This window comes from Zalophus californianus, chromosome 11 (genome assembly GCF_009762305.2).
Source record: "Zalophus californianus isolate mZalCal1 chromosome 11, mZalCal1.pri.v2, whole genome shotgun sequence".
In the NCBI taxonomy this organism is placed as follows: Eukaryota; Metazoa; Chordata; class Mammalia; order Carnivora; family Otariidae; genus Zalophus; species Zalophus californianus.
This window is the reverse complement of record NC_045605.1, coordinates 46,047,780-46,067,427: the sequence shown is the minus strand read 5'-3', so window position 1 is coordinate 46,067,427 and position 19,648 is coordinate 46,047,780. Positions and strand designations below refer to the sequence as shown.

Here is a 19,648-nt window from a genome sequence, read left to right as displayed (position 1 = left end):
GCTTAACTGAGCCACCCAGGCGTGCCCATCTATTATAATTTTCATCCCAAAATAACTTCTGTAACATCACACAGGAATCCCTTTTTTTGTAATTCACCTGAGCATGGTACAAGTACCCCATTTGTCCATCTCATGACCTTCCACATTCTCTATTAAAACCAAGTTTTAAGGGGGTGCCTGGGTGGCTCAGTCGATTGAGCATCCAACTCTTGATTTCAGCTCAGGTCCTGATCTCAGGGTCCTGGGATCAAGCCCTGCGTCAGATGCCATGCTCAGGGTGGAGTTTGATTGAGATTCTCTCCCTCTGCCCTTCCCCCCACTCAAGTGCAAGTGTGCACTCTCTTTCTCTCTCTCCCAAATAAATAAATAAATAAATAAATAAATAAATAAAATCTTTTTAAAAAAATAAGCTTTAGGGGTGCCAGGCTGACTCAGTCAGTAGAGCATGTGACTCTTTTTTTTTTTTTTAAGATTTTATTTATTTAATTGACAGAGAGAGAGAGAGAGAGACAGAGAGAGAGGGAACACAAGCAGGGGGAGTGGGAGAGGGAGAAGCAGGCCTCCTGCTGAGCAGGGAGCCCGATGTGGGGCTCGATCCCAGGACTCCAGGATCATGATCCAAGCCGAAGGCAGTCGCTTAACCAACTGAGCCACCCAGGCGCCCCGAGCATGTGACTCTTGATCTTGGGATTATGAGTTCAAGCCCCATGTTGGGTGTAGAGATTGCTTAGAAAGTAAAATCATAAAGAAAACCCCACAAGTTTTAGCCATTGGTAAGTCAAAGAATCTCCTGGTCAAAGCATTCCTGGGGAAGGGAAGAAACTAGAAATAACAAAGTAAGGAAAGCATGATCTTTTATTTTTATAGCTCCATAGATACTTTAAGGCATCCGGGGATATGAAAGGAAGCAGGATTACGCTTGATCCTGGTAAGATCATCTTTGGGATAAACATTTAAATGACAAAAGAAACATGAAGAAAAGAACAAAGTTCAGGACAAACAATAACTGATTTCAAGGTTTACTGTAAAGCTTCAGTAATGAAGACAATGCTGTATTGGTGAATGGATAGACATATGGACCCATGAAACAAAATAGAAAGCCCGGAAGAAGAACCATACATGGGTGGTCAGTTGATTTTTGATAAAAGTGCCAAAGCATTCAATGGGGAAAGGAAAGTCTTTCCAATAAATGGTGTTGGAACCACTGGATATACATATGGGAAAAAAAATCAACCCCCAGTCTTCATCTCACATCATACGTAAAGATTAACTCAAAATGTCGTATAGATCTAAATGTAAAAGCTAAAACAATAAAGCTTTTAGACGGAAACACAGGAGAAAAATCTTTGTGACCTCAGACAGAACCGAAAAAATAAATCATATTAAAGTTGATGATTTGAACTTCATCAAAACTAAAAAAACTTTTGCTACTTAAGAGACATTAAGAACGTGAAAAAAACTGTTGTAGACTAGAGAAAACATTTTTTGTATATCAGCCAAAGGATTACAAAAGAAAGGGCAAACAAGTTTTTAAAAAATGGACTGAAGACTTGTACACACACTTCACCAAAGAAGATATATGGATAATCAATAAATGTTCAACATCATTAGTCTTTAGGGAAATTCACCTTAAAACCGTAGTAAGATACCACCACATACCTACCAAAATGGCTAAAATTAAAAAGACTGACAATATCAAGTGCTGGAAAGGATGTAAAACAAATAGAACTCTCATACATAGATGGTAGTAATAAAAATATGGTACAGTCACTTTGAAAATGGTTTGATAGTTTCTTACAAAGTTAAATATATACTTGCCATATAATCCAGAACTCCACTCCTAGGCAATTTACCCATAAGAAATTTAAAAATATGGGGCGCCTGGGTGGCTCAGTCGTTGAGTGTCTGCCTTCAGCCCGGGTTGTGATCCCAGGGTCCTGGGATTGAGCCCTGCATTGGGCGCCCTGCTCCACGGGAGGCCTGCTTCTCCCTCTCCCACTCCCCCTACTTGTGTTCCCTCTCTCACTGTGTCTCACTCTGTCAAATAATTAAATAAAATCTTTAAAAAAAAAGGAAATTTAAAAATATGTCCATACAAAGACTTGTCCATGAATGTTCATAGCAGCCTTATTCATAATAGCCCCAAAATATAAACAACCCAATTGTCCATCAACAGGAAATGGATGAACAAATTATTACATATTCATTCAGTAAAATACTCAGCAATAAAAAGGAGCAAACCACATACTCATGCAAAAACATAGATGAATCTCAAGAAGGATCTATGTCCAAGAAGTGCATACTGTATGATTCCATTTATATAAAATTCTAGAAAATACAAACTAATCTATATTGACAAGAAGCAAGTCTGTTTACCTGGGTTGGAGGTGGAGAGGGGAAGATGCATGCAAAGGGGCACTAGGGAACTTTTGGGATGATGGAAGTGTTCTGTGTCTTGGTGGCAGGAGTTACACTGGTGTTGAAACTCACTGATCTGTATACTTTAAATGAATGCAGTTTATTGTATATAAATTATACCTCGATAAAGCATGAGAGATGCTAGGCATGCCAGGTGCAATGCTAAGGAGCGATAGAACACACAGATGATAAAATATTACTGTTCCCTAGGCTTCACAATTGAAAATGATGTGCATAATTTTCAATAAAGATAGAAGTTTGTTTTCTTTATGCTGCCCCCTCCTCATTCATCCATCCAACACATATTTAGCGAGCTTCTACTATGTGCCAGGCATTTGACTCCATGTTGAGAGTACAAAGACAGGCAAACGATCTTCACATGGTTCCTGACCTCACAGAGCCTTCAGTTTAGTGAGTGAGGTAGGTGGTAAGTCCAGCTATAGTTTATGAGGATGACTTCTATGAGCAGAATATGATATGTCAATGAAGTACATTTGCTTGGTGACCACTTCCTGTAGCAAGTAACATCTAAGTTCATATCTGAAGAGTGAGATTTAGTTAACCAAAATAAAGCTAACTGTCACCCCAGAAATGCTCCCATTCAGAAGGGACACAGAATGGACGGTTGACATTCAATATGTTCATGTATACAAGCTTTGAATTAATGCTTCCGCAACTACTCAATTTTTCAAAAAGTTTTTCAAAATAGGGTTTTTAAAAATTTATCCATGCTATGGGTGCCTGGGTGGCTCAGTTGGTTAAGTGACTGCCTTCGGCTCGGGTCATGATCCTGGAGTCCTGGGATCGAGTCCCGCATCGGGATCCCTGCTGCTCAGCAGGGAATCTGCTTCTCCCTCTGACCCTCCCCGCTCTCATGTGCTCTCTCTCTCTCTCTCATTCTCGCTCTCTCACATAAATAAATAAAATCTTAAAAAATAAATAAACAAATAAAAATTTATCCATGCTTTTAGTTTAATACCAAAAATACATATGTGTGTTTACCAAACCCTGGTAGTTTTATGACTGAAATCCTTCCCAATTTTGTATAGTATAACTTGTTATACTAATCAGAGTTTACATTTTAAACCTCATTTTAGGTAGTGTAATTATAGATTCACACATTATTTACTACAAAATAATCTGATATGATTAATTACACTGTCAAATCAGAAAAAAAAGGAATAGTCTACATATGAAATATAGTAAAAGGTAACCTTGTCAAATCTATTTCCTACTCTAAAAAAATTAACGAAGAGTGTTATACCTACCTTAGAGTGTTTGGAAAACTTTGGGATGGTTTGGCGGTTGGCACATTGATTGGGAGAGCTATTTGCAACTAGAGGTTAGGGTCAGGGGTGCTAAATGCCTTTCGATGGTTGGGACAACTGCCCACATACAAAAATTACTCTGACACCCAATGCTAGTAGCATCCCCATTGAGAAGTACCATTAGAAGGTCTCCAGTGGTCTTTCCAGCTATAAAAGTTTGGTGGATTTTATTCATTCATTTGAAAGGGCATTGCTTTAACAAGAAGACAAAATCAGCCAACTCAACATCTGTGATGATTAATTTTATGTATCAATCTGGCTGGGCTACTACGGTGCTCAGATATATGGTCAAACAAAATTCTGGTTGCTTGTGTAAGGGTGTTTTGGATGACATTAACATTTAAATCAGTGGACTTTGAATAAAGGAGATTGCCCACCATAATATGGGTGGGCCTCAACCAATCACTTGAAGGCCTGAATAGAACAAAAGATTTTCCTCTGCAAAGTGAGAGGGAATTCTGCCAACAGATAGCCTTTGAACTCAAACTGCAGACTTTAAACTTTCGAGTCTCCATAATTGAGTGAACCAATTCCTTAAGTCTCCCCCCACCCCTCTTTCTATCTCTCTCTATATTGGTTTTGTTTCTCTGGAGAACCTTGACTAATACAGTACCCTTATTCTTTTTCTTTTTTTAAGATTTTTATTAATGTATTTGAGAGAGAGAGAAAGATTGAGAGAACAAGTGGGAGGAGGGGCAGAGAGAGAAGCAGACTCACTGTGGAGCAGGTAGCCCGATGCAGGACTCGATCCCAGGATCCCTGGATCATGACCTGAGTTGAAGGCAGATGCTTAACTGACTGAGCCACCCGGGCACCCCTACAATATCCTTATTCATGGGCGTAAGATTTACAAAATGTAGAATGGAGTAACAAAGTTATCCATATTACCACATTTGCCATATTATCACATTTACCCTGGAGATGGATAGTCATGGTTTCATTAATGCACACCTCAAATCTCAAATCTCAAATATTTCAAGTATTTGAGTTTTAGAATGCCCCCGAGCTTTTCACTGAGCATCTTTCCTCTGCACATTTAAACTCGGGTGCACTTTAAAGAGCACTTTAGGCAACCCCCTCGGGTCCCCTCCCTCCTTGGGAGCTTTGTACCATCACTTTGCTATAGCTCAATAAATCTTGCTTTTGCTGCCCACCAAAAAAAATAAAATAAAATAAGAAGCACTTTAACCTCATGTGCACATAATCCCTATGTTTCTGATTCATTTACACTTAACTCATCAAAATCTCGTCTCGCAGTCTTCATTCTGAGCCTTCTGGATGCTTCAATTTAGCTCCATCAAGTCTTTGTTCTAAGAACCAGAAGTCACCTTTTGTTCTATTGAAGACATAAAATAGAGTAAGAATCCAAGTTGGAGTAAATTCAGAATGTACAATCTCTAATTTAGTTCCTATTCCTTTTTTAAATGCATTTATTTTTACTCATATTCATTTGGAAAAAACTGCTGTGTACCTTAAGCCTATTCAAAGTTCTCTCTCAGACACTTTTATATACATACATATCTTCAAACCAAAAACAGCAAGTAACTGTATATAAAGTATATTTGCATCAAGTATATTTCTTTCTGTGCCTTGGTTATATCTACGAAAGGCAGATTAGTGTCAAGGTCAGGGAAGCCAAGCATAACCTGTTTTAGAGGGGTTTTTCGTTTTGTTTTTTGTTTCCCTTTAAGTGCCTCGTGTTGTTTTGCAAAGTCCATGTAATTTAATCTATTTAATTATCCTTTCAACAGAAAAACATCCCTGATGTTGCCTTATTCCAACAAAAAACAGCACTATCTGATCCAACAAACTAATGCTCCTGAGAGATCATACAATAACAAACCAATATGAACACGGGAAAAAGGAAAACCAAATACTCACAAAGAGAATCAGAAATGCAGTTTTGCACTTCAAAGAGTCTAACCTCACATTTCTTTTAAACATCGGATCTCAGGACTGTAAGAGCTGACTTTAACTTGTAGATAGTAGTGAATTTCTTAAGCTTGATTAACAATTTTTCAGACAATTTAAAGGTTACAAATGTTAAAAACAAAAACAAAAACCACACTCTTCTTTCTCTGGCTTTGACAGCTGTTTTATTTCAGAATTGCACATTTATCTGTAATATTCCAGACTCTAAGATAATGACACTTAATTAACCTGGAAATAACTGTTGTCTATTTTTCAGAGAATTAAGCATACACCATGAACGACGCACCAGACAAAACTTGGTCTTCGAACAGCAGTGTACCTAATGCTTCAAATCAAAATTAGATAGACAGTTTTCTTTTTCAGGGAATGAATGAGAATTGGACTATTTAAAATAAATTTTTAATTTATCTGATCGCTTTTTAAATTAAAATAACCTTTTTCTCTTAACCTCAAAGTAATGTATGCTTACTACTGGAAATACAGAGAAGCGGAAAGAAAGAAATAAAGAATATTACTCGGGTCCATCTACCCAGGATAAACATGTTGACGACACAGTAGGAAGCCCTATGCTACAGGGTTGAAGAGCTCAGTACACTCTGCTAGGCCGTGTGTGTTCACTCCTAGCTCCACCACTCACCACCTCTGTGCTGAGCTAGTAATCTCATTTCTCCATCTCATCTCCCTCATCTGTAAAATAGAGGAGCAAGGATGTGAAGATTAAATGAAATATATCGTGCAGTGCGTCTTGTGTACAGCAAGGCTTCGATGAATGTTAATTATCAGTTCAACTTTCTAGATTCTTTTTGTCTTGGTGTTTTCAAATAGGGACATCACTTTTGTTTTTTTTTTTTTAAGATTTTTATTTATTTATTTGAGAGAGTGCACGCACGAGCGGGGGAGGGGGGCAGAGAGAGAGGGAGAAGCAGACTCCCGCTGAGCAAGGAGCCCTGTGTGGGGCTCAATTCATGATCTGAGCCAAAGGCAGACACTTAACCAACTGAGCCACCGAGGTGCCTGGGACATTGCTGGTTTTGCTTTACATTCAAAAAGGGCACTGAGAGTCTCAGAAGCTAGTCTCTTATAATCACAATTATCTTTTTCTTCATACTTTTTTTTTTCAAAATTGTATAAGGGGAAAATTGCATATAAAATGATACTATTTTTAAAATCAAGGCTGGTGTTTTTAAAGCAAGAGCAATCTTTTATTTCAAAAATCAAAACTAATTTATCATTTAGCAATTTTCCATGCAATAATGTTTCAAGCTCTTCCACACATACTGTCTTATTTAATGCTCACACAAAACTCTTTTGAAAGAACAAGACATTAGAATTATCTCCATTTTTTGAGCTAACTCTTTCCTTATACTAATAATAGACCATTGTCATTTGCATTTGCCCTTGAAGACTATATTTAGATTTGGGGAGAAATAAAATTACATGTCTATCTGCTCAATGCTTAAAGCTAAAAATTCCACCTGCTTCTTCTTCTATGTTCCCTATCTTATTTAGAGATACCACCATACAGGAAGTCAGCCAGACGCTAAACCTGAGTCATGCTATGCTTCTTCACCCTCACGTTCCGTGAGTCCTGTTGGTTATATTTCTTTTTTTTTTTTAAGATTTTATTTATTTAGGGGCACCTGGGTGGCTCTGTCGGTTAAGCATCTGCCTTCAGCTCAGGTCATGATCCCAGGGTCCTAGGATGGAGCCCCACATCGGGCTCCCTGCTCAGCGATGAGTCTGCTTCTCCCTCTCCCTCTCCCCCGCTTGTGCTCCCTCTTTCTCTTTCTCTCTGTCAAATAAATAAAAACTTTAAAAAAAAGATCTTATTTAATTATTTATTTATTTGAAAGAGAGAACACTTGCGTGCAGGGGCGGCGGTGGGGGTGGGTGGGTTGGAGGGGCCAAGGGAGAGGGAGAGGGACAAGCAGGCTCCATGCTGAGCGAGGAGCCCAATGTGGGGCTTGATCCCATGACCCTGAGATCATGACCTGAGCTGAAACCAAGAGTCAGATGTTCAACTGACTGAGCCATCCAGGTGCCCTGTTTATATTTCTTAAATATCTCTGGAAACAACCCCTTACTTTCCATCCATCTTCATTGGCACTGCCTTATTCCAGGTCTGTAGTGTTGCAATCGCCTTGGAGCTCACCTCCCTGCCTCCAGTCTTACTGTCTGATGTCTGCCAAAGAGAAGACTCTGGCCACCCGTTACTTCCAGACCAATGGCATAAGGCTTTTCACCATCCGGCTCCTTCTAAATGAACAAGATACCTATTTATAAACCGTACACCCAAATATTAAGTGATGCTGTGGAATCTTCCTCTCCAGTGACTAAAATACAAATGTCCACTCTTTAGGGCACTTTCTTCCTGTTATGAAGGAAACCGGAAAGTTGAAGTGGCAATCATAAGGTAGTACTTAGTAAGCAGAAGCATTGTATAATCACTAGGGAAATGTCATGCTGGCTATAATTGATCCCAATAAACTTTCCCTTGTCCACAATAGAGTGTGCTTTTCTAGTGTTTGGAATACAGCATTTGCATCCACTGGATTATCTCTGCCTCTCAGACTTCATTAGGGAAACACCAACAAAAATTTATTTTCCAAGCTAATTCCCACCTCTTCATGAAGACTTCTCATATCTCCACCCAGTTAAAATTATTTACTGCCCTACCTGTCCTATCATAGTACTGTATTCTGTGTTGAATATTTCTACTATAGGACTTGTTCGTATTTTCAGCACTAAAATGACTTATGAAGGTTGCTTTCTGCTAGAAAGCTGCAAGTTTTAGTGACTAAAAGGACCAGCACTTGGGTCAACCAGGTCTGGGTTTGAATTCTGATTCCTTCACTTACTCATTGAGTGGCTTTTGTCTAGTCCATTATGTCTCTGGACTATACAGTTGCCTTATCCATAAAATGTAGGCAGGATGGTCCTAGCTTCATAAAGTTATTGAGAGGATTCAATGTCAAGCTACATAGAAAGTACTTTGCATAGTACTGGACACATGGAAAACACTCAATAAAGTAGATCTTACTGATCATCTGTGCATTCAGTGTGGCAGTGAGGAATCCTATGTCTAGGATAGGATCCATTATAAATCCTTGCTTTTCTTCTTAGTGGTTTATCTACTTTGGAAACCAAGACTATTTTACCTTTCAAAATATTTTGTCCAGGGCACTGGGTGGCTTAGTTGATTAGGTGTCTGCCTTTGGCTCGGGTCATGTTCCCAGGGTTCTGGGATCAATCTCCTCCCTCTGCCCCTCCGTGCCTCCATACATGCTCTGTCTCACTCTCTCAATTAAATAAATAAAATCTTAAAATAAAATAAAATATTTTGTCCATTATTTAGTGAGCAGACTTTCTCAGACAGCTAGAAGTACCCATTTGGCTTACCTCGGTCCCCCCTACCAGACTTTTAAGTTACTAGAGGAGAGGCATGAGGTTTTAATTATTTTTGAATCCTCAGCATCTAGAAGATGCCTGGAAAACAGCAGGCACTTAAAGGAAATGTTTACTGAATGAATAAACTTCTACAAATTATTTATGAGACATTTCTGATCTTATCATCTAGACCAGTGGTTCTCAAAGTGTGATCCCTGGATCAGCAGCACAGACATCACATTGAGTTTGTTAGAAATGCACATGGAGTTCTATCTCTTGATTGGATATAAATTACAGGAGTGTAGGTCTATGTCAAACTCATAAACCTGGGAGTGCCTGGGTGGCTCAGTGGGCTAAGCATCCAACTCTTGATCTCAGCTCAGGTCTTGATCTCAGGGTCGTGAGTTCAAACCTCATGTTGGAGCCTACTTAAAAAAACAAAACAAAACCTCATCAAACTGTGTACTTAAGACTGGTGCATTTCACTCTATATAAATTAAATACCAACAAAAAATTAAAATAAAGTATTGCCATTTTAATTCCTTCTGTATAAGTCTTATCAGCAGATTTTTTTGCATATCAATCTTAAGATGTCTACAAGGTCCTGTGTGATCTAATTTCCCACCTACTTTTCTAGACTTAATTGTTACCACTGCTCCTGTCACTTTTTCAGTCCTTCACCAACAATGACCTTTCAGTTCCCCAAAGGCATATATTCCTATCCTGCCCCAGGGCCTTTGCACTTGCTGTTACCACTACCTAGGCATGTTTCTTTCTTCCCTTTCACCTGTTTAACTCCCATTCTTCTTTCAGCTCTCATTCATCTGTCTGTTCCTCCAAGAAACTCTCATTTATTATTAAATCTCATTTTATTATATGTGTCTGTGGAACCTTTTCTAGGGCTGCTGGGTACACTCCTGCAGGTTGTTCATCTAAATAAGGGTTCCCAGCTGAAATGATAGTAGATGAAATCCAATTTGTGCTCCACTCACAAAGCCTTGCATATGGAGCAGGGCTGTGTCAGTCTGGAAGGCTGCTTTTTTCTAATTCATCAGAGGCATAGTCTGCTTGCTAAACTCTGCCTACTCTGGGTTGTTTCTGTCTATGGGGACACCTTTTAAAAAATATCACACAAATACTAAAAAGGATAGCAGCAGCTCTGACCTTATTCTTCCCCTTTATAGTACTTATCACAGCTGTAATTTTACAATTATCTGTGTGATTACTTGGTTAATGTCTGTTTCCCCCGCCTAGACAGTAAACTCTATGACAGTAGGAAAGTGTCTGGTTTTGCTTATTATCAGATATTCCCAACACTGAGAATAGTGACTGACACATAGCGGGTAATCAGTAAATGTCTATTAGACGCATGAGACATTTGGCAGGGAGGTTAGATAATGTTTATTTTTCATTTTCAATTATATACTTAAATTACAAAGTAATACAGGCTTATTATAAGAAATTCAAACAACAGGGAACCGTATAAAGACAAAAATGAAACTCTCTTTCCCCGTCAGTCCTATTTTTCAGGTATAACTGCGGTTAATGTTTGACATGCATTCTTTAAGATTTTCTTCTGAGCATATATAATCAAATTCATTCAGTTTTCGGGGCGCCTGGGTGGCTCAGTCGTTGGGCGTCTGCCTTCAGCTCGGGTCATGATCCCAGGGTCCTGGGATTGAGCCCTGCATCAGGCTCCCTGCTCAGCCAGGAGCCTGCTTCTCCCTCTCCCACTCCTCCGCTTGTGTTCCCTCTCTAGCTGTCTCTCTCTCTTTGTCAAATAAATAAATAAAATCTTTATAAAAAAATTCACTCAGTTTTCTTATTTTTTTAAAGTGAAAATGCAACCCCACTCTATCGTTCTGTGACTTGCTTTTTTCACATTTTCATAAATAGTTGAATTTTTTAACATCATTTTAAAGTTTATTTCATTATTATTTTTTAAAGTAGGCTCCACACCCAGCATGGAGCCCAACGTGGGGATTGAACTCACAACCCTGAAATCAAGACCAGAGCTGAGATCAAGAGTCAGACGCTTAACCGACTGAGTCACCCAGGTGTCCCAGTAGCATCATTTTTTTTTTAAGATTTTTATTTATTGAGAGAGAGAATATGGTAGAGAGAGAGCATGAGAGGGAAGGTCAGAGGGAGAAGCAGACTCCCCGCTGAGCAGGGAGCCCGATGCCGGATTCGATCCAGGGACTCCAGGATCATGACCTGAGCCGAAGGCAGTTGCTTAACCAACTGAGCCACCCAGGCACCCCTTTTTTTTTAACTAGAAAAACAATAAAGTTATTTTGTTTGGGGGAATAAAAATGATCAGCCGGGAGAGAACAAAATGAATGTATGATCTGAGTGGCCCAGTGAAGAGAGGCACAGGGCAGAGACTTCCTATGTGTAGGTCACCATAGTGGCGATTACAGGTGGGAACCCAGACATGCCCAGTCACCTTAGGAAGTTGATGTGTCCTGTTTTCCCCAAATCTTCAAACCCAAAGAGGGACTGCTAGAGATCAGCCTGGGGCTAGGAAGGCCCAGACACTGGGCTCTCGGCTGCTCCCAGAGATGCCTTCCCTGTGCCAATACACTGGGTCAAACAGGACAAGGCCACGAAAGGCTGCTGTTTGGGAGGCCACCTAGCTACATGCTTCCCTGGGCTCGCTGCAATCCCTTATGAAAAGCACCCAAGTTCCTTTTTCTTTTCCTCCCCTGCTTCTTTTAATTGTCATATTCCTGGAGCAGGGGCTCTGTGAAGCATCAGAAATGCTTCTGGAGCCTCATGAGAACCCTCAAGAAGGGCCAGCTGGTTCTCATTGTCCCTGAGTCCTGGAGAGAAGCCAAACAACAAACCTGTCATCGTGTCTGCCCTGCAAGGCAAGAAGATAGGTCTGGCTGCAGAGACCCATGCCCCAGGGAGCCAGAGCAGAGCCGTGCCTGCCTTGAGAAAGCCATGTATTTCCTACGGAGAGAACTATGAAGAAACTGAGCAAGAAAGTAGAGCCCCTTGCTCTGGCAGATCCCTGCACAGTATTCCAAGCTGTCCCAGTCCCTGCACTGCAGAGCACACCCCAAGGTGGTGACTTGTCATGTGGTTCGGGCCTGGGGCTGCTTCCACAGGCTCACTGTCCTGTCCTCTAGGAAGTCCTTTGAAAAATTCGGTCATGGTTAGCCTTTTGGTTTTTTCTTTTCTGGTAATAAAACCCACGCTCTGTGCAGAAAATTGTAAAATGGCAGGAAGGTACAAAAAAATATCAATGACTCATAACCCCATTACCCTAAGATGGCTTCTCAGTATCTTCATGTATTTCTTCCATTGTCTATAGGGATGTGTACATATTTTTAACAGGGTTAGGGCCAAAGTCTATACAGTGTTATATTATGCTTTTTTTTTTTAAGCCAGTTTCCTGCGGGTTTTTTTTTCAATATGTCTTTTAAATGACAACATAAATAATATTAGAAGATCCCATGTATTATGCCAGGTACGTACTAGGGGCATTAAATATATTATGAAGTAGATATTACTATTATCTTATTTCAGAGATGAAGTAACCAAGTCTTGGAAATGTTCAGTTTCCATCCCAGGCCCCACGGGTCCCACAGGTGGGGGGCTGAGCTAGCAACCTGCCCCTTGGGCTAGTGCTCCCATCTGCCCTCCCCTCCAGTCCTCTTCAGAGAACACTCCTAGCTCTCCAGGGGCTCTGCTTTGCTTACTAGAGGCCTTTACTGCTCCCTTCAGGGAGCATCCCTGAAATGCAGGTGCTAGAGACAAAGGAGCCACATTCTGCTGGAAGAGCCAACGCTGATTCCGACGATCAGAGAAATAGTCTGAGCATGAATTATCCTAATTTAATGCCTGTATCGAATGATCCTTTCTACTCAAAGCATTTCATGCCTTTCTCTAAGACACCCATGGAAGCTAGAAAAAATTGCCTCAAATCATGCAGCAGCTCAGCAGGCGATGCATTCACCCCTGCCCCAGCAAACCTCTAAGTACTGTGATCCCTCTGTCATGGGCTGGAGTGCAGGCCCCAGCTAAGGCAGTTCATTCATTTCACAGGGCCTCTGGAGATGTCACAGAGATTTAAAGATGGCCACCTCTCCACTTGTGTAGTTATTCAGAAGTGGAAAACTCTGATGTCTGTGTAAGTCAGACGTCAGCAGACTTTCTCAGTGAAAGAGCAGGTATCAAATATTTCAGGCTTTGAGGACCATATAGTTTCTGTCAGCTCTGTGTTGTGGCACAAAAGAAGCCATAAATAATATGTAACAGGCATGGCTGTGTTCCATCAAAATTTTATTTAAAAAACAGGTGGCCATCAAACATTTGACCCATAAGCATGGTTAGACTGCTGGAGGGCAGCAAAGAGAAAGGAGAGGGAGGGAAGGATCCCTCCAAAGGGCAAGAGGGGAAATCCCTCACCCTTTCGGGAAACAGCAGTCCAGCTGGTTCCTCCTGGGGCTTCAGATCCTCACCGAGGAGTAACCTCGGTCAATTCCCCAAGGAGTACTAGAATTGGTCCACAAAGGGCAAGTCCTGAGAAATTTCTGGAGACTCTGGGAGCACGCCGGCTGGCAAAGGCTCCCCACCAAATGCAGGGTCCACCAAATGTGTGGTGACACCATTAGGTGGAGGCCAGCGGCTCAGGTGGTGAAAGAATTCACCTGAACAAAGGACATAGAAGTTTATTGAATTCACTGCAAGGGGACAGTGGGCAGACAGCAAAGGAGAGACTGTCTGCCAGGTGGTGGGGGGCTGTAGTGAAGGGGGAAAGGTGAGAAGGCATGGGAACCTATGAATTTTCCTTTTTTGGTACCTGTGCCCAGGTGTAAGTAACCCATTGGTCAGCTAGGGTTTATGGTTATTTTGAGGTGATTTGGCTAATGGGCCTGTTTGTATTCAGCCTGGTGGTCAGTGTGGGCCCTTTTACCATACTCAGGTTTCCATTGCCCGAGTTGGTTGCCTAAAAGCAGCCTCTACAAGCTATAATTTGTCAACCTTTGATTTTATGGCTTAAGTCTTCCCTAAAAGCACCTAGATATTGGATAGATTATAATTTACATGCAAATCACTTAAATTTTAGAGCATAAGTTCATTTCTGAGGGGTTGACCTGTTTTTCTTCACTGGTATAGGAACATAATCTTTCAACTATTAATCTAAAGTCTTGGGGAAGTACAGGGAAATCAGAGAATGTTTTGCCTTATGTTGTAGTTGGTCAGTATTACTAACAGATGAAAGGGGAAATATTTTACAGATCCATAGCAACCAGAAAAGAGGATGAATCAGGCTGAAGGAAAGAAAACATTAGGAAAATCAAAAAGAGAGTGTGAAGAATCAAAAATGTTATTAATATAACCAGGCAGTTCCATTTGGCTTCATTTAGCCAATTGAGGCAATGGGCAGCTTATCCAAATGAGAAAACAAGGGGACTTGACAGGTCTCATTGGTAATGATAGGACATCTCCTTTCAGAGGCTTTAATTGAGGCAAAGATATTAAGATCACATACATTTGGGCCATTTGGAGAGAAAAATGCCAGGTAAGCTATTGATGAGAAGTTGAATTGCAGTCTAGGAATATCTCACACCTGGGGACATGCTCTACACTCCTCACTCCATCTTCCTGACTTCCTTCATTCACCTGCAAAGCTGGGATGAGGTAGCAAAACCCCATCTACTCCTGGATCTGGAAAAAGCCCTGCAGTGTGCTCTTGGGCACGGGTATGCTGAGGCTGTTAACACCCCCAAGAGAAGAGGGGTCCCCTCCCTCAGCTGGAGAGCTTTAGAAGAAGCAGGTTGGGGACAGGGTTACACTGAGTCAGGCAAGGTCCCGAGGATTAGAATGGCAGGGCTAACAAGAATCCATGACTATGATGGCTATACTCCAGCACCAGCACCTTCTTGGGAAGAGCTAGTCTGAAAAGGCAGGCACAAATTCTACATGAGATATTTTTTAATGCTGGAAGAATATTTGGCTTTTTGAAGGCACGGACTGTGTCCTATTTTTCCCTCTTTAATCCCCACACCCCCCACGCAATTACCATAATGCTTTGCACGTAAATGGCATTCAGTAAATTCCTCCTGATTGATTTTACAGTGTTCAAAGAAGCCATATGTTCTGTTCATAGAAAACTGTATCTGCAAGCATATGATTACACAGTGCCTGAGTGATGATGAACAGCTGCTATTTATGAAGCAGAAGAGACAAAAAAATGTTGAATGAATGAGAAATAGACTTCAACTGAAATGGGAAGGATTTAATTTAGCTTTTGAAACTCATTTCCTGATTTGAAGCTTACATGATACTAGAAGACAATATGAAGGGAGGCTGTGAAGTTTCTTTATAAATAAATGATCTTTGAAAGTTTTTCAAAATAAATGAACCCTTTATTGGAAGGCTAAGGGCTATTTCTACCTAGTGTTTTCCATAGTCTAATGAGAGGTTGTTTTTTTTTTTAATAGGGTTTTTGAAAAAAGAGAGAGGGAAGCAAACCATTAGAGACTCTTAATGATAGCGAACAAACCGAGGGTTGATGGAGGGAGTTGGGTGGGGGATGAGCTAAACAGGTGATGGGCATTAAGGAGGCATTTGTGATGAGCACTGGGTGTTATTTGTAAGTGATGAATCACTAAATTCTGCTCCTGGAACCAGTATTACCCTATATGTTAACTAATTAGTATTTAAATAAAAATTCGAAAAAAAAATAGGATTTTTGGCATGTGGGGGATCATTTTACAGAAAGCTGCAAAGATAGTACAGAGACTTCCTGTATACCCCTCACTCAGCTTCCTCATTGTTAACATTTTTTATTACCATGGCACATTTGTCAAAATTAAAAAACTAAACTATGCTCATAACTATTAACTGAACTCCAGGCTTCATTTGGGTTCCCTTGTTTCTCTAGTTGTTTTCTTTCTGTCCCAAGTTAGGTAGCTTTTTAATGTTCTTTGATAGTATTACAGGAATTTTCTCCATAGGTGCCCACAGTTCTTGGTCACCGGCTTCGTAGAAAGAGGTAGACCAAACAGAGTGGTGGGCAGCAAAGCAAGGTTTATTGAGCCACAGCAAAGTGATAATACAAAGCTCTAAAAGAGGGAGGGGAGCCGAGAGGGCTGTCGCCAGAATGTCTAAATCCTTGGGGTTTTTATGGGTTTGTTGGCAGGCTGTTTTAATCTGATTAACCCTCCCTGTGCCTATCATCCAATCAGGTTTTTCTCGCCTATCATACGGGAAAGGGTGGAGGGCTCCTTCCAGGGTGGTGTAAAATCCTTTTAAGGGTGGTTTCCTCTTAGGGCTGGGGGGGATTGGGGGGGGTTGTCCCTGCCTGCTTGCCTTCCAACTATTCTTCATAAATAGTGTATAAAAGATTATGTGGTCTGAAGACCAAGCTCTGTGAATAGAATTACATAAATCTAGAGCTGCCTAAGTTTTTCATCCTGAGGCAAAAGCACTTTGGCTTTCTAACCAATCAGATATGAATATGATCCCTAGCTTTGCCACTTTGAAGAGCTGTCTTTGGGCAAATTGTTTAATTACGCTAAGTCATAGTTTCCACATTTGTAAAAATGTGGGTGGTAAGACTTCTCCAACTGTAATGGTTCCTGAAATCCCTCACAGTAATTCAGTGTTGAGAAACTTATGATTTTTAGTTAACTAGTCTTTTGTATTTATGAAATTAATACCATGATGATAGCACTCCAAATAAGAGACATGATATTTTACATATGTTAGATTAGTGACAAAGACTATCCTCTTGACCAAACTGTAGTCCGGCTCCTTTGAGCCCTCTTCTCAAGCAGGCCTTGTCCTTCCGTCCTGTCTTTGGTCTCCCTAGTCCAGTTGTAGCAAGAATCCTAGAGAGAATCCCCACCCTTGATAGCTGATCAAATTTATTCCCCACCCTGGATATCGATTACCGAGGCAAGTCAGTTTATAAAGAATCCTCCTACCCTGAATGTTTCGTTTTATTAAGTTTTCATCCATCCCCTACCTCCCCACAGGGGAGGAAAGCCTTTCCCTCTACCCTCCTAGGTTGGATAGCTGAGTATATCAAAGGTAGGAGAAAAGGTATACAAATTTATTAGTTTTTAATACAACATGCACAGGGTCACCACAGGGAACAAAAAGTGAATACCCAAAAAAGCACTGAGATTTGAGCTTATACCATCTCAACAGGGGAAGGGGTTGGAGGATGTATGTCACACAGGAGAGAGTAAATGATTTTTAAGATTTTATTTATTTATTTGACAGAGAGAGACACAGCGAGAGAGGGAACACAAGCAGAGGGAGTGGGAGAGGGAGAAGCAGGCTTCCTGCTGAGATACTTGATCCCAGAGCCCTGGGATCATGAACTGAGCCAAAGGCAGACGCTTAACGACTGAGACACCCAGGCGACCCTAAATGACTTTTTTTGAAAGATGAATGGGCCCTTACAATAGGTGGGAGATCTGTTTGTGACAAAGTCTCTCGGAGTGTGGTGTGACTTCTAGTCTCCGGTGGTTAATAAGAGTCGATTTTCTCTGGTTGACGAGACTCCTGGAGAGGGGATTTATGACAGTTGAGCTCCTTTTGGAGGATCTGTCTTTAGGCAGATAAGAGGAGTTCAGAGAAAGCCTTTTCAAGTGACTTCAGCTCAAAATAACCAATATACCAAAGAAGCATATTGTGGGTGGTATGTCTTAAACTCCTTTATCCCCAACTCTTCTCCTTGATTATAAATCTCCACTTGTCCTTGCTGCATTTCGGAGTTGAGCCCTATCTCTTTCCTACTGGCAATAGTTTTTTTTGGCAATAGTCTCAATACCTATTACAATAGTCCTAAATAAAGCTCCTTACTACTTTAACAAGTGTCAGAATAATTTTTTAACATTGGTAATAATGAGCATTAAGTAATTTCCATTATTATCCCTGTCTCATCAGAAAAAAAATTTTTAAATATTCCTCCAAGTTTTAATAAAATTCTTTAAAAACATTTTTGCTTTGTTACAGATAACATGCATACTTGGAGGCATTTTCCTTCCGTGTGTGTCCTTTATTCAAATGTTCAACAACTTTCCTAATTTTATGACCCGAATTTGACTCCCACTTTCTAGCTTCCACTGATCCTAGACACACAGAGTAATTTGGGTTGGAAATGTTCTAGTTGACTATCCTTTAATTGTAGAGCGAAGTTTCACAATCTTCTCAACAGACAGGGGAAGTATGTCTCTGCACATGAATATACCATACTAAGCACATCTTAATTTCTCAGTGGCTGACTCCATACCAGTCTCATCTCTTTCTCACCAACTGAGGAATACCTAGCACATTAGAAGAGTTCAGTAAATAACTGCAATTATTAAGACCTGAACTTTAATTTTTTTTTAGTTTCCTTATTTTTCCTGAGTCTGCATTGCAAAGACCTCTTATTCTGCCCTACCTTTGACTTACCTTCCTTTTTTTCATCCTCAACTGAGTTCTCTCCTGGTTTCCGAAGGAAAAGTGGCTCGCAACCTGCAGATAATGAAACGGATATTCTCCCTCTTAAGGCATCATGCAGAAGTAACTCAAGCACACAAGAATTTTATGGATGGGACACTATACAGGTTATCCATTGGGTGATGAGGTCTAACAGAAAAAATTTATATTATCAAGTAGGTGCTCAAGAAATGTCAGGCCCCTTCCAATTTCCTCATTTTTACAGATCAGGACAATGAAGCCCAGGAAGATAAGTAGTCACAACTACAATCTACCAAAAAGGGGGTGAGGGTCTGGCCGTTATTTCTTGTCATGGTTCTCCTTTTCCTGCTGCTTATTTGATTATGTGACTCAATGAACCATCTAACAAATCCACAAGGTTTCCCGACTATTACTGGACACCTGTCAAGCCCACAGATAGAGTTAACACTTAACAGAAATAAACATTTTGGTGAAGTGTAACAGTTTTGTTGCCCTTCCCTAAAATATTGTATCTGGTATGTTCCCAAATTCTGTCTCTTGTTTTAAGTCTCACAGTCTTATACGTAGTTGGAGATAACCACTGATTTTTAGGCCTTGGCATTGTTCAAGGCCTTGACAATTTTTTAAGTTACAAAGAGCACTTTAGGGGCGCCTGGATGGCTCAGTCGCTAAGCCTTCCGCTCAGGTCATGATTCCACGGTCCCATCAGGTTCTCTGCTCCAGGAGAAGCCTGCTTCTCCCTCTCCCACTCCCCCTGCTTGTGTTCCCTTTCATGCTCTGTCAAATAAATAAATAAAATCTTTAAAAAAAAAGGCACTTTAGGCCGCAACTCACTGGAGTCTAGAATAACTGCAGGATATTCCTAAATTAAATGATACTCAATATTGGCACAATTGTGTGAGAATAATCATTGATTGAAATAAATATTCATCAGATTAAATATTCGTCATGAATTTAAAAAGCGTCCAGACGCTATGACTTCGTCGTGCTTTGGAAATCAATTCCCAGCTACGGAAACCGATGGAAGACTACCTGGTTCAGCAAACAAGATTTCAAAGAGGAGGGGCCCGGGGAGGCGGGTCTGGACAACCCAGCGCGAGAATACGCCCCAGCGCATGCGCACGTCTTAGCTGGTAACTTCCATATCC

At 40.7% G+C, this 19,648-nt stretch overlaps 1 long non-coding RNA gene across 1 annotated transcript; it reads right to left on the bottom strand.

Moving 5' to 3' along the window:
• Nucleotides 1–17,128: 17,128 nt before the first annotated feature.
• Nucleotides 17,129–19,616, bottom strand: LOC113914503. The gene is made up of 3 exons (XR_003517467.1): nt 19,335–19,616; nt 18,492–18,554; nt 17,129–17,643 (listed from the first exon to the last, which is right to left on the bottom strand). It is a non-coding gene; the product is annotated as an uncharacterized LOC113914503 (long non-coding RNA).
• Nucleotides 19,617–19,648: the final 32 nt, after the last annotated feature.